Source organism: Hibiscus syriacus, unplaced genomic scaffold (assembly GCF_006381635.1).
Source record: "Hibiscus syriacus cultivar Baekdansim isolate YM2019G1 unplaced genomic scaffold, ASM638163v2 tig00110195_pilon, whole genome shotgun sequence".
In the NCBI taxonomy this organism is placed as follows: domain Eukaryota; kingdom Viridiplantae; phylum Streptophyta; class Magnoliopsida; order Malvales; family Malvaceae; genus Hibiscus; species Hibiscus syriacus.
Genome location: NW_024062621.1, coordinates 1,025,076 through 1,039,062, shown reverse-complemented (window position 1 = coordinate 1,039,062; position 13,987 = coordinate 1,025,076). Strand labels below are relative to the sequence as shown.

The following is a 13,987-nucleotide window of genomic DNA, read 5'->3' as shown; positions in this document are numbered from 1 at the left end:
CCCTTATTCATGTACTGAGATTGTAATTATATTATTATGTTATTTTGTTTTAAATTATGTGTTATAGAACTCTAATTTTGTATAAATATTTTATAACTGTTATGGATATGTATTTTGATAAATCATGTTATGTTTTAAAAAAATGAAAGAAGATTTTTATGTTGACGATTATCTCGACAACTTAATGTGACACTATGAACTTATAAGAGTTTAGAGTGTTACATATTGTATAATTACTCAAGTGAGTAATTAATTATCAAATATAAGTAAGTGATATTAATGGTCAATTTAGATTAATAGTTTTTTTTGTGCTCTCAGTTTCTAAGGTTTTGCCCTAACTAACTTGGATTGATTCGGGTCGTATACAAAGACTTGAACTCGAAACTTGCTTAAGTGATATTAAATTGCTTACCACTTGAATCAACCCGTTGGTAATTTAGATTAATAGTTAGTTATAGATGCTATCTTCTTTTCTCCTTCCAAATAAATATAATGTAGAAATTAAAAAAATTACGTCAGCAGGCAACGTTAATAAAGTTTTTAGTAAAAAGTCGATGACTAAAATATAAGAAGGGCAATAATTAGGTCATTAATGATGTTATTTATCCTAAATTATTATAGTGTTCAAAGTAGAAATTAAATACCCCTGGCCACTCAGAGGGCTAAACGTAGTAAAATGGGCACTGTCAGTGCATGCTTTAATGGTCTCAAAGTAGAAAAATGGGATCTAAACCGCGTAATAGGTAAGAAATTTCTTTCAACATTGAATTTTCTCCAATCTCCTCCACCTTATAATCACCCAAATAAATCTTCGAAGATGGGAGAGATTAAGAGAGAATATGAGTATTCACATGGAGTTTTACTACATCCTGCAGCTACCATGGCTAATAGGAGCAGCCCATTCTCTGAATTGTTCCGAAACATGTGGGAATGTTCATATTCCGTTCACGTTTGGAATCAAAACAGACTGCTATAACAATTCGTGGTTTAGGGTACTTGCAACGAACCCGCTGATGGGCCAAACCCTTTCATCACTCGAATCAATCTGCAGCTACAAGATACGTATCGGGAACGACGGGAAGGCGTTGTCGCCGTCAACAATACGGTAACTTATCTAAACTGTGGCGGCGATAAAGGAAACAATGGCACCACTTCTGCTTCGATCGTCGATCTAGAAGGCACACCATTTTACATCGAAAGGATATCAAACGGATTCGGGTTGAAGCCACGTGGCCACTGCTTTTAGCAACAACCAGTCAGAGCCAATCGCCAGCTGCCTACAGCAAAGATGTGGCCACCGGCTGACTTATAGCTTCAGTGGCTGTTATGATCCAATTATTGAAGATCTCACTTCCATTACGGTAAGCGTGACGGAGGTCGTCATTAATCCTGGGAGCAACAGATGCACATCTGCTTTCATATATGCGGCCACTAACATTCTAGCCCCACCGGATGTCGATATCAATACGATGCACCGTGCACGTTCCTGCAATTCTCGGCTGGAATCCATGCGCTTTGGAATGTCGCCAATTTTACTTTCATCACTTTTGAAAAATATTTCTTCTTGCAACAATTAGTGCAGTAAATGAGATGAGAAAGATTGCGAGCTATTTGAGATTTACTTAGTCAAAGTTCGATTAATACTCGAATCAAATAAACTCAACTCGAGTTCAAATTTGACTTGAGTTCTTAACGAGCCGAAGTGAGCTACTTAATACCGAACTCGAAAAACTCATGAGTAACTCGAAAAAATAATATATTAAAATTTTAATTTTTTAAACTAAAGTATTAATATATTAACATTTATGTGTTATTTTTCAAAAAAAAAATACTATATAAGATTTTTATGTACTTAAGATTTAGCTTTGGGCTTGAGTTTAAGCTTCAATCGAGCTAAGTCTAAGAATATTTCAAGTTCAAGTTTTTTTGAGCTCGAGTCAAGCTTAAAAATTTTAAGCTCACGAACTTTCGAGTTGAGTTAAGCTTCAATTTTTTTATTTCGAGTTGAGCTTTACCATTTTAATCTCACGAGCTTTGGATTCAAGTCGAGCTCAACTTTAATTTTTTCGAATTGAATCAGGCTCAACAACACTCAAACTCGAATTGACCCGTTTACGGCCCTAGCAACAATGCTTGGAATATATTGATAATAAGCATACTTAATTGAAAACATATTATATGCAGGCCAACCGTGAAACAAAGACCACCTAACAACTATAGTCTGTACTACAATTTGTGGGGATGTTGAGATTCCGGATCCATTTGGAATAGAAGCTGGATGGTACATGAATGAATGGTTTAGAGTGACTTGCAATGAAAATATTGATGGGGCAAAGCCTTATATAAGTAGTATCAATTTGCAACTATTCGATGTTTCGGTTTCCGACGGCACGGTTGTCGACAACTATCCGGTAACTTCTTTCAATTGCCACAAAAAAAGATGGAGAAAACAGTTGGGTTAGTGTCAACCTCACAGGCACCCCGTTTTTATTCTCAGCTACGTACAACGTTTGGCTACTTTTCTTCGCAGTCCGACGGATGAATATCCTGTTTGTGGCTGTGTGCAACCCGATTGTGTCGGTTCTGTGACTTTCAACATTAGCTGCTTTACGGATATTCCTTCGGATCGGAGTTCCTTCGCTGTAAACATGAGACAGATTTATCCTAGTAATGCAAACAGAGGAAGTTCGTGTGGATCTGCTTTCATTGTTGATCAACGGTCCCTGGGTTCACTCTAGATGATGAATTTGAGTCAATTTGACACAAGTGATCGGACGTTGACCCACGTTCCCACAGCAGTGCAATGGGCCACACCAAAATGTGTGTTGTGTAGGATGTCGAATGTTTTCGGCAACCGTTGCAGCCTCGATGGTCGATACTGTTGAGAAAGAATAAGCCCAAGCTATATCTGTGTTTGCACCTATAATAACAATGACAGCAAACATCTTTCAACTGATGTATGCCAAGGTATCTTATTAATACATAAAAGTCTTAGGCTTCATTTGGATGGACTATTACATGGCTTTGCTACTTAACCTTTCCATATGAAGCATTACTGTACTATTACTATTACTATAGCATATTTTGTTTGCAATTGAATGATTACAGAATCATTCAGCTGAAATCGCAACTGAAATCGCTAATGCTTTATCCTACCTGCATTCAGCTGCTTCTGTCCCTATTTATCATCGAGACATCAAATCTACTAACATACTTTTGGATGATAAATACAGAGCAAAGGTGTCGGATTTCGGGACTTCGAGATCGGTTGCGCTTGACCAAACTCATGTGACCACTCGAGTGCAAGGAACTTTCGGATATTTAGATCCCGAGTATTTTCGGTCAAGTCAATTTACAGAAAAGAGTGATGTGTATAGCTTTGGAGTTGTGCTGGTTGAGCTCTTGACAGGTCAAAAACCCATTTCCTCGGTACAATCAGATGAAGAAGTGAGAAGCTTGGCAAACCTTTTCCTGGTTTCAATGCTCAAGGATTCGCTGTATGACATTTTTGATCATACTACAATGTTTGGTCCTGAAGAAGAGATCGATGCATTTGCTAGCCTAGCAAAACGATGCTTGAATCCGAATGGAAAGAAAAGACCCACCATGACACAGGTTGCACATGAACTTGAGAGGATTATATCACCAGAAGAAGATGATGCCGTTCAACAATGTGTTGATGAAGATTCTGATATAGATGAACCTTCAATTGCTGCTTCCTCTTCAACGTCTGCTTTAATTCCAAATGATACTGTAACTTTGACGTTAGATGCTTAGTTCTTTATATTTAAATAATATTTTTTTAGCATATAAAGTTCCATTTCATTTTTTATGATATTAGTGTTGTCAGAATAGGACTGGACCGATTACCCAACAGATTCTATTGGTAACATATAAATAGTGACGGATGCATTCCTTAGTTAGGGTTGACGCGAAATCTATTTTTTTTTCGGGTGATGATTTATTTTAAAATTTTATTTGTATTTATCTAACCAAAGATTTTATGATGTTAATATATATATGTCTATTTTTAAAAATATTTTTAAATTCATTTTTACATATAAATGAAAACAGCTAAATTATCACGAAATAATAAAATTTCTGCAACAATGACTAAAAATTAAGGGGGGGTTCCACAAAACTTTGCCAATGTTTTAGTTGACTAGGGATAGACATAGGATTTCATGATAGGGAGGGTAAATTTATTAAATTTTAAGTAGGAAATAATTTATAAAATTTTAAGAGGACAAAAATATATTTTTAATAGAAAATACAAAGAAAATATATAAAATGTATAAAAATTTAATTTTTTTATGAAAATTATCTCTCCCACCCGTCTCCTCTAAGTCCATTCCTAGTTGATCCTAAAACAAATAATAAATTCATGATAAAAATGTCTTTTTAAGATGTATACTCTTTTCCATTGTTCTACAAATCTTTTATATTAGGCAATAATGTAACATCCTCCATGTCGGGTGAGTGATTAATTTGCAAAGTTTCAACATTTGATGATTAAAGTAGAATAATTATATAGTTTAAAAAGTATGGTTAGTAAATATGAGATGGAGGTAGGGACCAAATGGTCATTTGTAAGGAAAATTTTAATAAAAAAAAAATATGTTATGGGGATATATGAGAACCCACGTGGAGTATTAGGTTCCAGAATACTCTCATTCCTTCTTTCTTATTTCTTCTCTTCCTTCTCCAAACGTGGGCTTGCAATTAAAGGTAAGAATCTGAACCTTGGTAGTTTCTTTGATTTTTAAGATTGGAAATGAAAGCTTGGATGTTATATAAGCTAAAGGAAAGCTTATATGACATTAAAACAACAAGATAAGTGATTTAGAGAATGATTTGGAAAATGAGTTTTTAGATGAAATTTTGATATGGATGAGTTTTTGATGTTTAAATCAGATTTTTGACTTGTCAAGAAGCTAACTAAGAAGTATGAGGTGTTAGAATTCAAATTAGAACATATTGGAATTTGGGTTGGATTCTTAAATTCTACATGGAGAATTAGATTTCTAGGTTTTAGAGGTATTTAATGGATAATAATCAGTTTAAGTAAGTGTATGAGAGCTAAGAGTAGTAAAGGGATTGAAATATGTAAGTTTGAGCTGAAATGGATGATTTCCGAGCTCAAATTAGATTTCTGGGTTAGGGGAATCGGTACCCATTCAAGGGGAACCGATACCCCCTCAACGAAATGAATTTCCAGAATGCTAGAGGGGAATCGTACCCCCAGGGGGGAACCGATACCCCCTCATCGTATATGAAATTCCAGATTGCTTGAGGGGAATCGATACCCCCAGGGGGGAACCGATTCCCCCATGAGAAAAAGAAGAAAGAAAAGAAAGCAAGACTAAGCTATAAATTCTTTAAATTAGTAAGCTATTAAAGCTTAATTTCAAGACATAGACGTCTGATGATCATCTTAAAAATTATGTTTATGTAGATACCGAGCCTACTCGAGTTCGGGAACAATCTACAAGTAGGATCGATCGAGGAAAAGGCAAAGAAGTATAGGTGAGTGCATATGCATAGCATGAATATAGTATTATATTCAGTTCTAGACTTGTGATAAGTCTAGATTCCATATTTGACATATGATCACATTCCATATTATGATACATGACATGAATTTATATATGTGTATGCATGACATGAATATGCAGAAAAAGTTATATGAGCTATGTGATAAAGGTATGTAAATGATATGTCTATGTGATAAAGGTATGAAAATAATATGACTACGTGATATGAACTACGGGAAATGTATAAGCCCATGTTATGTAGATGAGAACTATAGGTATAGTTGGCATGCCAAGGGTAGAGGGTATACTCGGTTCTTTAGGACATATGTATATCCTTTGGAACCTGTGTGAAGTCTTGAAAGACACATACTTGATCCATAGTATATGTATATGATTCTTAAGGAATTCTACGTGTCCTTATGGACATAATTCTACGGCACTTCGGTGCAATTCTACGGGCACTTCGGTGCAATTCTACGGGGCACTTCGGTGCATTTATACGAGCTGTGGTGACAGCATAGTGCACAACCTCACATTACTCAAATACCTTAGGTTCTCAATATGCTATCATGGGCCAATAAACTTATTAATACAGAATAATGAATGTTACAGTCATACGCTTACAGGTATGGATATTGATGAAGTATACTATATTGATTAAGTACATGTTTGCATCTCATCTCATATGATCCTGACATTTTCATTACATTACATTGCCTTATTATTATTGCCTCACTAAGTCGATGACTTAGCGTGTGAGTGTTTCACACGTAGGATCCGAGGAATTAGACGAGACAGGTGAAACAGCTTGACAGTATTACTCCTGCAACCATCAGATCAAAGCAACTTAATCAGTAGGTCATTTTGTTATGTAAATGGCAGTTGGCATGTAATTAAGGGTTAAGTTGTGTATGCTCTGAATATTTTGTAAACTTATATTACAGTATGTATATTGTATTTTCTTAATATAAGTTCAAATATTTTACTATTATTTATTAAGAGTTATGTTTTAAAGTCGATGTAGTATCTCTGACTCATATCCGGGTCGGGTATGGGTTGGGGGTGTTACATTTAATGGTATCAGAGCCATGGTTTAGCCGATTCTAGGCATAAACCAGAGTTTATGGAGTCTTTAAATGGAATACATACCAACAAATAGTGAGAACTTCTGATCTGGTATAGTATGAGTATGCTGTTTTGCTAATAGGATAATGTGTTTATTCTTATTAGATGTCCGGACATAATAGCTCCCGAAGTGAAGCGGGAGAAGATAGGCATGCTGAAAGCAGTAATTCACCTGCCCTGGCCAGGCAAGGTGAAGAACAGGCATCTCAAGGAGTGCCTGTGCAAGATCAAGATACGTTCTTCAGAACGTTAGACGCTATTCTGACGCGTCTTCAACCTCCTGCTCCACTAACTCCAAGAATTAATGTAGCAAAAGAGTTGAGAAGTTTAGGAGCTCCCGAATTTAAGGGAGAAGCTGAGGAAGGTCCGGTGTCAGCGGATCTTTGGTTGAATGATTTGAAAATCATGCTAGATGGTATCCACTGTTCCGAAGTGGAGAAATTAGATGGAGCTGTATCTTTATTGAGGGGTCAGGCGAGGATATGGTGGACGAATGTCACCATGAGAATGTCAACCGACCAGTTGACTTGGTCTTTGTTTTTAAAAGAATTTAAAAACAAGTATATTGGAGATCAGTTTATCCGCCAAATGAAGCAGGAATTTATGAGTTTGAAGCAGATGAGCCGCTCTGTATATGAGTACGAATGTGAATTTAATAAGCTGAGCAGGTTTGCAGCTGAGCTTGTGCCTACTGAAAGATGCTTGTGAATGGTTCGTGGAGGGCTTGCGCCCTAGACTTAAAGAAATGTTGATAGTATTAAACCTGTCCTCGTTCCAGGAGTGATCAATCGTGCAAAAGCTCTTGAAAGGGCTCAGAATGAAAGATTTGGGGACTCAAGAGTTCAGACATCAAAGAGGATGACTACTTCTTCTGGCTCAGCACCAACAAAAAGGGGAAGAGACTCGGGATTTCGATCACAAACTAGATCAGAATCAGTTGCATCGTCTGCTAGGGGAGCAAGTCAGGCAAGAACTAGACAGACGCAGTTAGTGGAATCCGGTGCTGGGAGATCTACTCCGGGTCAAAGGAAACAGTGTGAGCACTGCGGGAAAAACCATTATGGGGATTTTCGTATGGCAGCTGGGACTTGTTTTCGATGCGGAGAGGCCGGACATTTTGTCCGGGATTGTCCCTTGATTGTTGGTGAGCCGGCACCATCTGGAAGAGCTGGTTCTTTCTCACAAAGAGGACGAGGAAGAGGCAGAGGAAGGAACCCGTCTGAATTCTCTGCTCAACCTGAAGTTCGATCCACTGCTCGAGTATACAACCTAAAGACAAGTGAAGACCGTGATGACCCTGATATTATAGCAGGTACTTTTCAGTTGTATGATAAATTAGTATTGGTACTGATTGATCCGGGTTCTAATTATTCTTATATTACAAGTAAGTTAGTAAAGGAGTTGGGGATTCCCTTAGAAGCTACGAGTAATGAGATTATAGTAACAACTCCGTTAGGCAATAGTGCCCGGGTGAATAAAGTTTGTAAGGGTGTCCCATAAAGATTCAGGGAATTGAATTCCCTGCTAATCTGATGGAATTACCCTTTGACGAGTTTGAAGTGATTCTGGGAATGGATTGGTTGTTCCGGTATTATGGAGATGTTAGTTGCAGATTGAAAAGGGTAACTCTGAAAAGTCCTGACGGAATAGAGATAAGTGTGAGCAGTGAAAAGTTTAATCCTTTAGCAAATGTAATATCAGTGATGTCTGCCAAGAAATTATTGCTACAAGGATGTCAGGGTTTTCTTGCAAATGTGATTGATTCAAGAGCTCAAGAGAAAAGGTTAGAGGAAATTCCAATAGTTCGAGAGTTCCCTGATGTTTTTCCTGCTGAATTGCCAGGATTACCTCCGGATAGAGAGGTAGAATTCCAAATTGAAATAATGCCGGGAACAGCTCCGATTGCAATGGCACCTTATCGAATGGCTCCGAAAGAATTGCAAGAGTTAAAGAATCAATTACAAGAATTGCTAGAGAAGGGATTTATCCGACCAAGTGTATCGCCTTGGGGGCTCCGGTGTTATTTGTTAAAAGAAGGATGGATCAATGCGTCTTTGCATTGACTATCGACAGCTCAATAAGGTGACCATCAAGAACAAGTATCCCCTTCCGCGCATTGATGACTTGTTTGATCAACTAAAAGGAGCTTCGGTATTTTCGAAGATTGATCTACGTTCGGTTATCATCAATTGAAGATCCAGGAGAAAGATATTCCGAAGACAGCTTTCAGAACGAGATATGGTCATTATGAATTCATCGTAATGCCATTCGGAGTAACGAATGCACCTGCTGCTTTCATGGATCTTATGAACAGGATTTTTCAGCCCTACTTGGACCAGTTTGTTGTTGTCTTTATTGATGACATACTGGTGTACTCGAAATCCCATGAAGAGCATAGCACACATCTGAGGATCGTCTTGCAAATTTTAAGAGATAAAAAGTTGTATGCCAAATTGTCCAAATGTGAGTTCTGGTTAAAGGAAGTAATTTTCCTGGGGCATGTGATCTCGGCAGTTGGGATTAGAGTAGACCCTCAGAAAGTTAAAGCTATATGGATTGGGAAGTTCCTAAGAATGTGTCTGAAGTTCGGAGTTTTCTGGGACTTGCCGGTTACTATCGAAGATTCGTTAAGAATTTTTCGATGATTGTGCTGCCTCTAACAAAGCTAATGAGAAAGAACGTACCATTTGTTTGGACTTCTGAATGTCAAGAAAGTTTCGAAGCTTTAAAGAGAATTCTGACGGAAACTCCGATATTGGTTCAACCGGAATCTGGCAAGAATTTTGTAGTATACAGTGACGCATCCCATAACGGGTTGGGGTGTGTATTAATGCAAGAAGGAAAAGTGGTAGCGTACGCATCGAGACAGTTGAAACCACATGAAAGGAATTACCCCACTCATGATTTAGAAATGGCTGCTGTAGTATTCGCTCTCAGGATTTGGCGTCATTATCTTTATGGGAACGTTGCTACTTATATACGGATCATAAGAGCCTGAAGTACCTGATGACTCAAAAAGAATTGAATTTGAGGCAACGTAGATGGGTAGAGTTCTTAAAGGATTATGATGTGATAATTGACTATCATCCCGGAAAGGCTAATGTGGTAGCAGATGCTCTGAGTAGAAAGACGTTTGCAGCTTTACGAGCTATGGATGCAAGATTATCTTTAACGGGAGACGGTGGTCTTTGTGCGGAATTAACCCTTAAACCAGAATGGTTGGAACGAATAGGAGAATTGCAAGGTAAAGATGAAATGTGTTTGAAAAGAATTGAGCAAGTAAAGAACAAAGAGATTAAAGACTTTGAGATTAAGTCAGATAGAAATCTATATTGTAAAGGAAGAATTGTAATACCCGACAATGACGACTTGAAGAAAGAAATATTAACAGAGGCTCATTGCAGTCCGTTAACGATGCACCCGGGTGGAACCAAGATGTATATGGATTTGAAGGATCGATTTTGGTGGTCAGGGATGAAGCGAAGCATCACAGAATTTGTGTCTAAGTGTTTGATATGTCACAAGTCAAAGCCGAGCATCAAGTTCCATCAGGATTATTGCAACCGCTTTTATTCCTCATGGAAGTGGGAAAATGTTACGATGGATTTTGTTTCGGGGTTACCCTTGACTCCGAACAAAAGAGAATCAATCTGGGTAATTGTTGACCGATTAACTAAGTCAGCGCATTTCCTCCCTGTTAGAACGGATTCTCTATGGAAAGTATGCAGAGCTGTATATTAGAGAAGTTATTAGATTGCATGGAGTACATGTTTCCATAGTCTCTGATCGAGACCCTCGATTCACTTCTAGATTCTGGAAATCTTTGCATGGAGCGTTGGGGACTCGTTTAAACTTTAGTACGGCTTTTCATCCTCAGACTGATGGGCAATCAGAGAGAACTATTCAGATATTGGAAGATATGTTGAGAGCATGCGTAATGGAATTTAAAGGATCATGGGAAAAGTATTTACCGCTGGCAGAGTTCGCTTACAACAATAGTTATCAGTCTAGTATAAAGATGGCCCCATATGAAGCATTATATGGAAGAAATGTCGTACTCCATTAAATTGGTATGAAATCAAAGACCGAAGTGTTCTTGGTCCGGATTTAATTCAAGAGGTAGAACAGAAAGTTCGAGAAATTCAACATAACCTCAAAGTGGCCTCTGATCGGCAAAAGTCCTATTCTGATCTTAAAAGGAAAGAAATTGAATTTTAAGTTGGAGATAAAGTGTTTTTAAAAGTGTCTCCATGGAAGAAAGTGTTGAGATTTGGTCGAAAAGGAAAATTGAGTCCTCGGTTTATTGGACCATATGAGATTGTAAAGAGAGTAGGACCGTAGCATATCAGCTAGCTTTACCACCTGAGATGGAAAAGATACATGATGTCTTTCACGTTTCAATGCTTCGTAGATATAGATCTGACCCTTCTCATATCGTGACACCAGAAGAGATTGAGGTTCATCCTGACTTGACTTATGAGGAAGAACCGATTCAAATTTTAGCACATGAAGTTAAGCAATTGAGGAACAAGACCATTCCTTTGGTCAAAGTGTTGTGGAGAAATCACAGAGTAGAAGAAGCAACGTGGGAGCGTGAAGAGGATATGCGACATCAATACCCTCATTTGTTCGTGCAATGAAAAATTCGAGGACGAATTTTCTTAAGGGGGAGAGATTTGTAACATCCTCTATGTCGGGTGAGTGATTAATTTGCAAAGTTTCAACATTTGATGATTAAAGTAGAATAATTATATAGTTTAAAAAGTATGGTTAGTAAATATGAGATGGAGGTAGGGACCAAATGGTCATTTGTAAGGAAAATTTTAATAAAAAAAAATATGTTATGGGGATATATGAGAACCCACGTGGAGTATTAGGTTCCAGAATACTCTCATTCCTTCTTTCTTATTTCTTCTCTTCCTTCTCCAAACGTGGGCTTGCAATTAAAGGTAAGAATCTGAACCTTGGTAGTTTCTTTGATTTTTAAGATTGGAAATGAAAGCTTGGATGTTATATAAGCTAAAGGAAAGCTTATATGACATTAAAACAACAATAAGTGATTTAGAGTATGATTTGGAAAATGAGTTTTTAGATGAAATTTTGATATGGATGAGTTTTGATGTTTAAATCAGATTTTTGACTTGTCAAGAAGCTAACTAAGAAGTATGAGGTGTTAGAATTCAAATTAGAACATATTGGAATTTGGGTTGGATTCTTAAATTCTACATGGAGAATTAGATTTCTAGGTTTTAGAGGTATTTAATGGATAATAATCAGTTTAAGTAAGTGTATGAGAGCTAAGAGTAGTAAAGGGATTGAAATATGTAAGTTTGAGCTGAAATGGGATGATTTCCGAGCTCAAATTAGGATTTCAGGGTTAGGGGAATCGGTACCCATTCAAGGGGAACCGATACCCCCTCAACGAAATGAATTTCCAGAATGCTAGAGGGGAATCGGTACCCCCAGGGGGGAACCGATACCCCCTCATCGTATATGAAATTCCAGATTGCTTGAGGGGAATCGATACCCCCAGGGGGGGAACCGATTCCCCATGAGAAAAAGAAGAAGAAAGAAAAGAAAGCAAGACTAAGCTATAAATTCTTTAAATTAGTAAGCTATTAAAGCTTAATTTCAAGACATAGACGTCTGATGATCATCTTAAAAATTATGTTTATGTAGATACCGAGCCTACTCGAGTTCGGGAACAATCTACAAGTAGGATCGATCGAGGAAAAGGCAAAGAAGTATAGGTGAGTGCATATGCATAGCATGAATATAGTATTATATTCAGTTCTAGACTTGTGATAAGTTTAGATTCCATATTTTGACATATGATCACATTCCATATTATGATACATGACATGAATTTATATTATGTGTATTGCATGACATGAATATGCAGAAAAAGTTATATGAGCTATGTGATAAAGGTATGTAAATGATATGTCTATGTGATAAAGGTATGGAAATAATATGACTACGCGATATGAACTACGGGAAATGTATAAGCCCATGTTATGTAGATGAGAACTATAGGTATAGTTGGCATGCCAAGGGTAGAGGGTATACTCGGTTCTTTAGGACATATGTATATCCTTTGGAACCTGTGTGAAGTCTTGAAAGACACATACTTGATCCATAGTATATGTATATGATTCTTAAGGAATTCTACGTGGTCCTTATGGACATAATTCTACGGGCACTTCGGTGCAATTCTACGGGCACTTCGGTGCAATTCTACGGGGCACTTCGGTGCATTTATACGAGCTGTGGTGACAGCATAGTGCACAACCTCACATTACTCAAATACCTTAGGTTCTCAATATGCTATCATGGGCCAATAAACTTATTAATACAGAATAATGAATGTTACAGTCATACGCTTACAGGTATGGATATTGATGAAGTATACTATATTGATTAAGTACATGTTTGCATCTCATCTCATATGATCCTGACATTTTCATTACATTACATTGCCTTATTATTATTGCCTCACTAAGTCGATGACTTAGCGTGTGAGTATTTCACACGTAGGATCCGAGGAATTAGACGAGACAGGTGAAACAGCTTGACAGTATTACTCCTGCAACCATCAGATCAGAAGCAACTTAATCAGTAGGTCATTTTGTTATGTAAATGGCAGTTGGCATGTAATTAAAGGGTTAAGTTGTGTATGCTCTGAATATTTTTGTAAACTTATATTACAGTATGTATATTATTGTATTTTCTTAATATAAGTTCAAATATTTTACTATTATTTATTAAGAGTTATGTTTTAAAGTCGATGTAGTATCTCTGACTCATATCCGGGTCGGGTATGGGTTGGGGGTGTTACAAATAATATATCATTTATGACAAAGTAATATATGTACGTTAAACTTATTGAGTGATTTTAATACTAAAAAGGAATATTATTCTTTTTAAAAGATTTAAAAAAAATAGTTGTATCTATAAAATGTGTATTATCATAAATTAAGAAAAATATAAATAAATACTATTTTCTTAGTCTCCGGACTATATATACACATATACATATTTGAACCCTATGGATGATATAGATTTGTTGTAACAGAGGTCAAGTAATGATTTTCCTTTAGATGTTGAATTTATGTAGTACAAAAATTTAACCATTATAATTGTCATTGGTTTTTGGTATGGAGGTTGTCTGGATTATCGGTCGAACCGTCCAGAACCAACGTGTCTTTTGTGACCGAGCAATAAGTGGGCTCTCTTTTGCATTGATGGAGTTGTCGGCTCTCATTTGCATTGATGGAGTTGAGGTCCATGATTTTTCATTAATAATTTATTATTTTATTTAACTAAAA

The 13,987-nt window shown here is 36.9% G+C and overlaps 1 pseudogene; it reads left to right on the top strand.

The window, feature by feature from the left end:
* Positions 1–817: 817 nt before the first annotated feature.
* On the top strand, positions 818–3,777 carry LOC120218072 (annotated as a pseudogene).
* Positions 3,778–13,987: the final 10,210 nt, after the last annotated feature.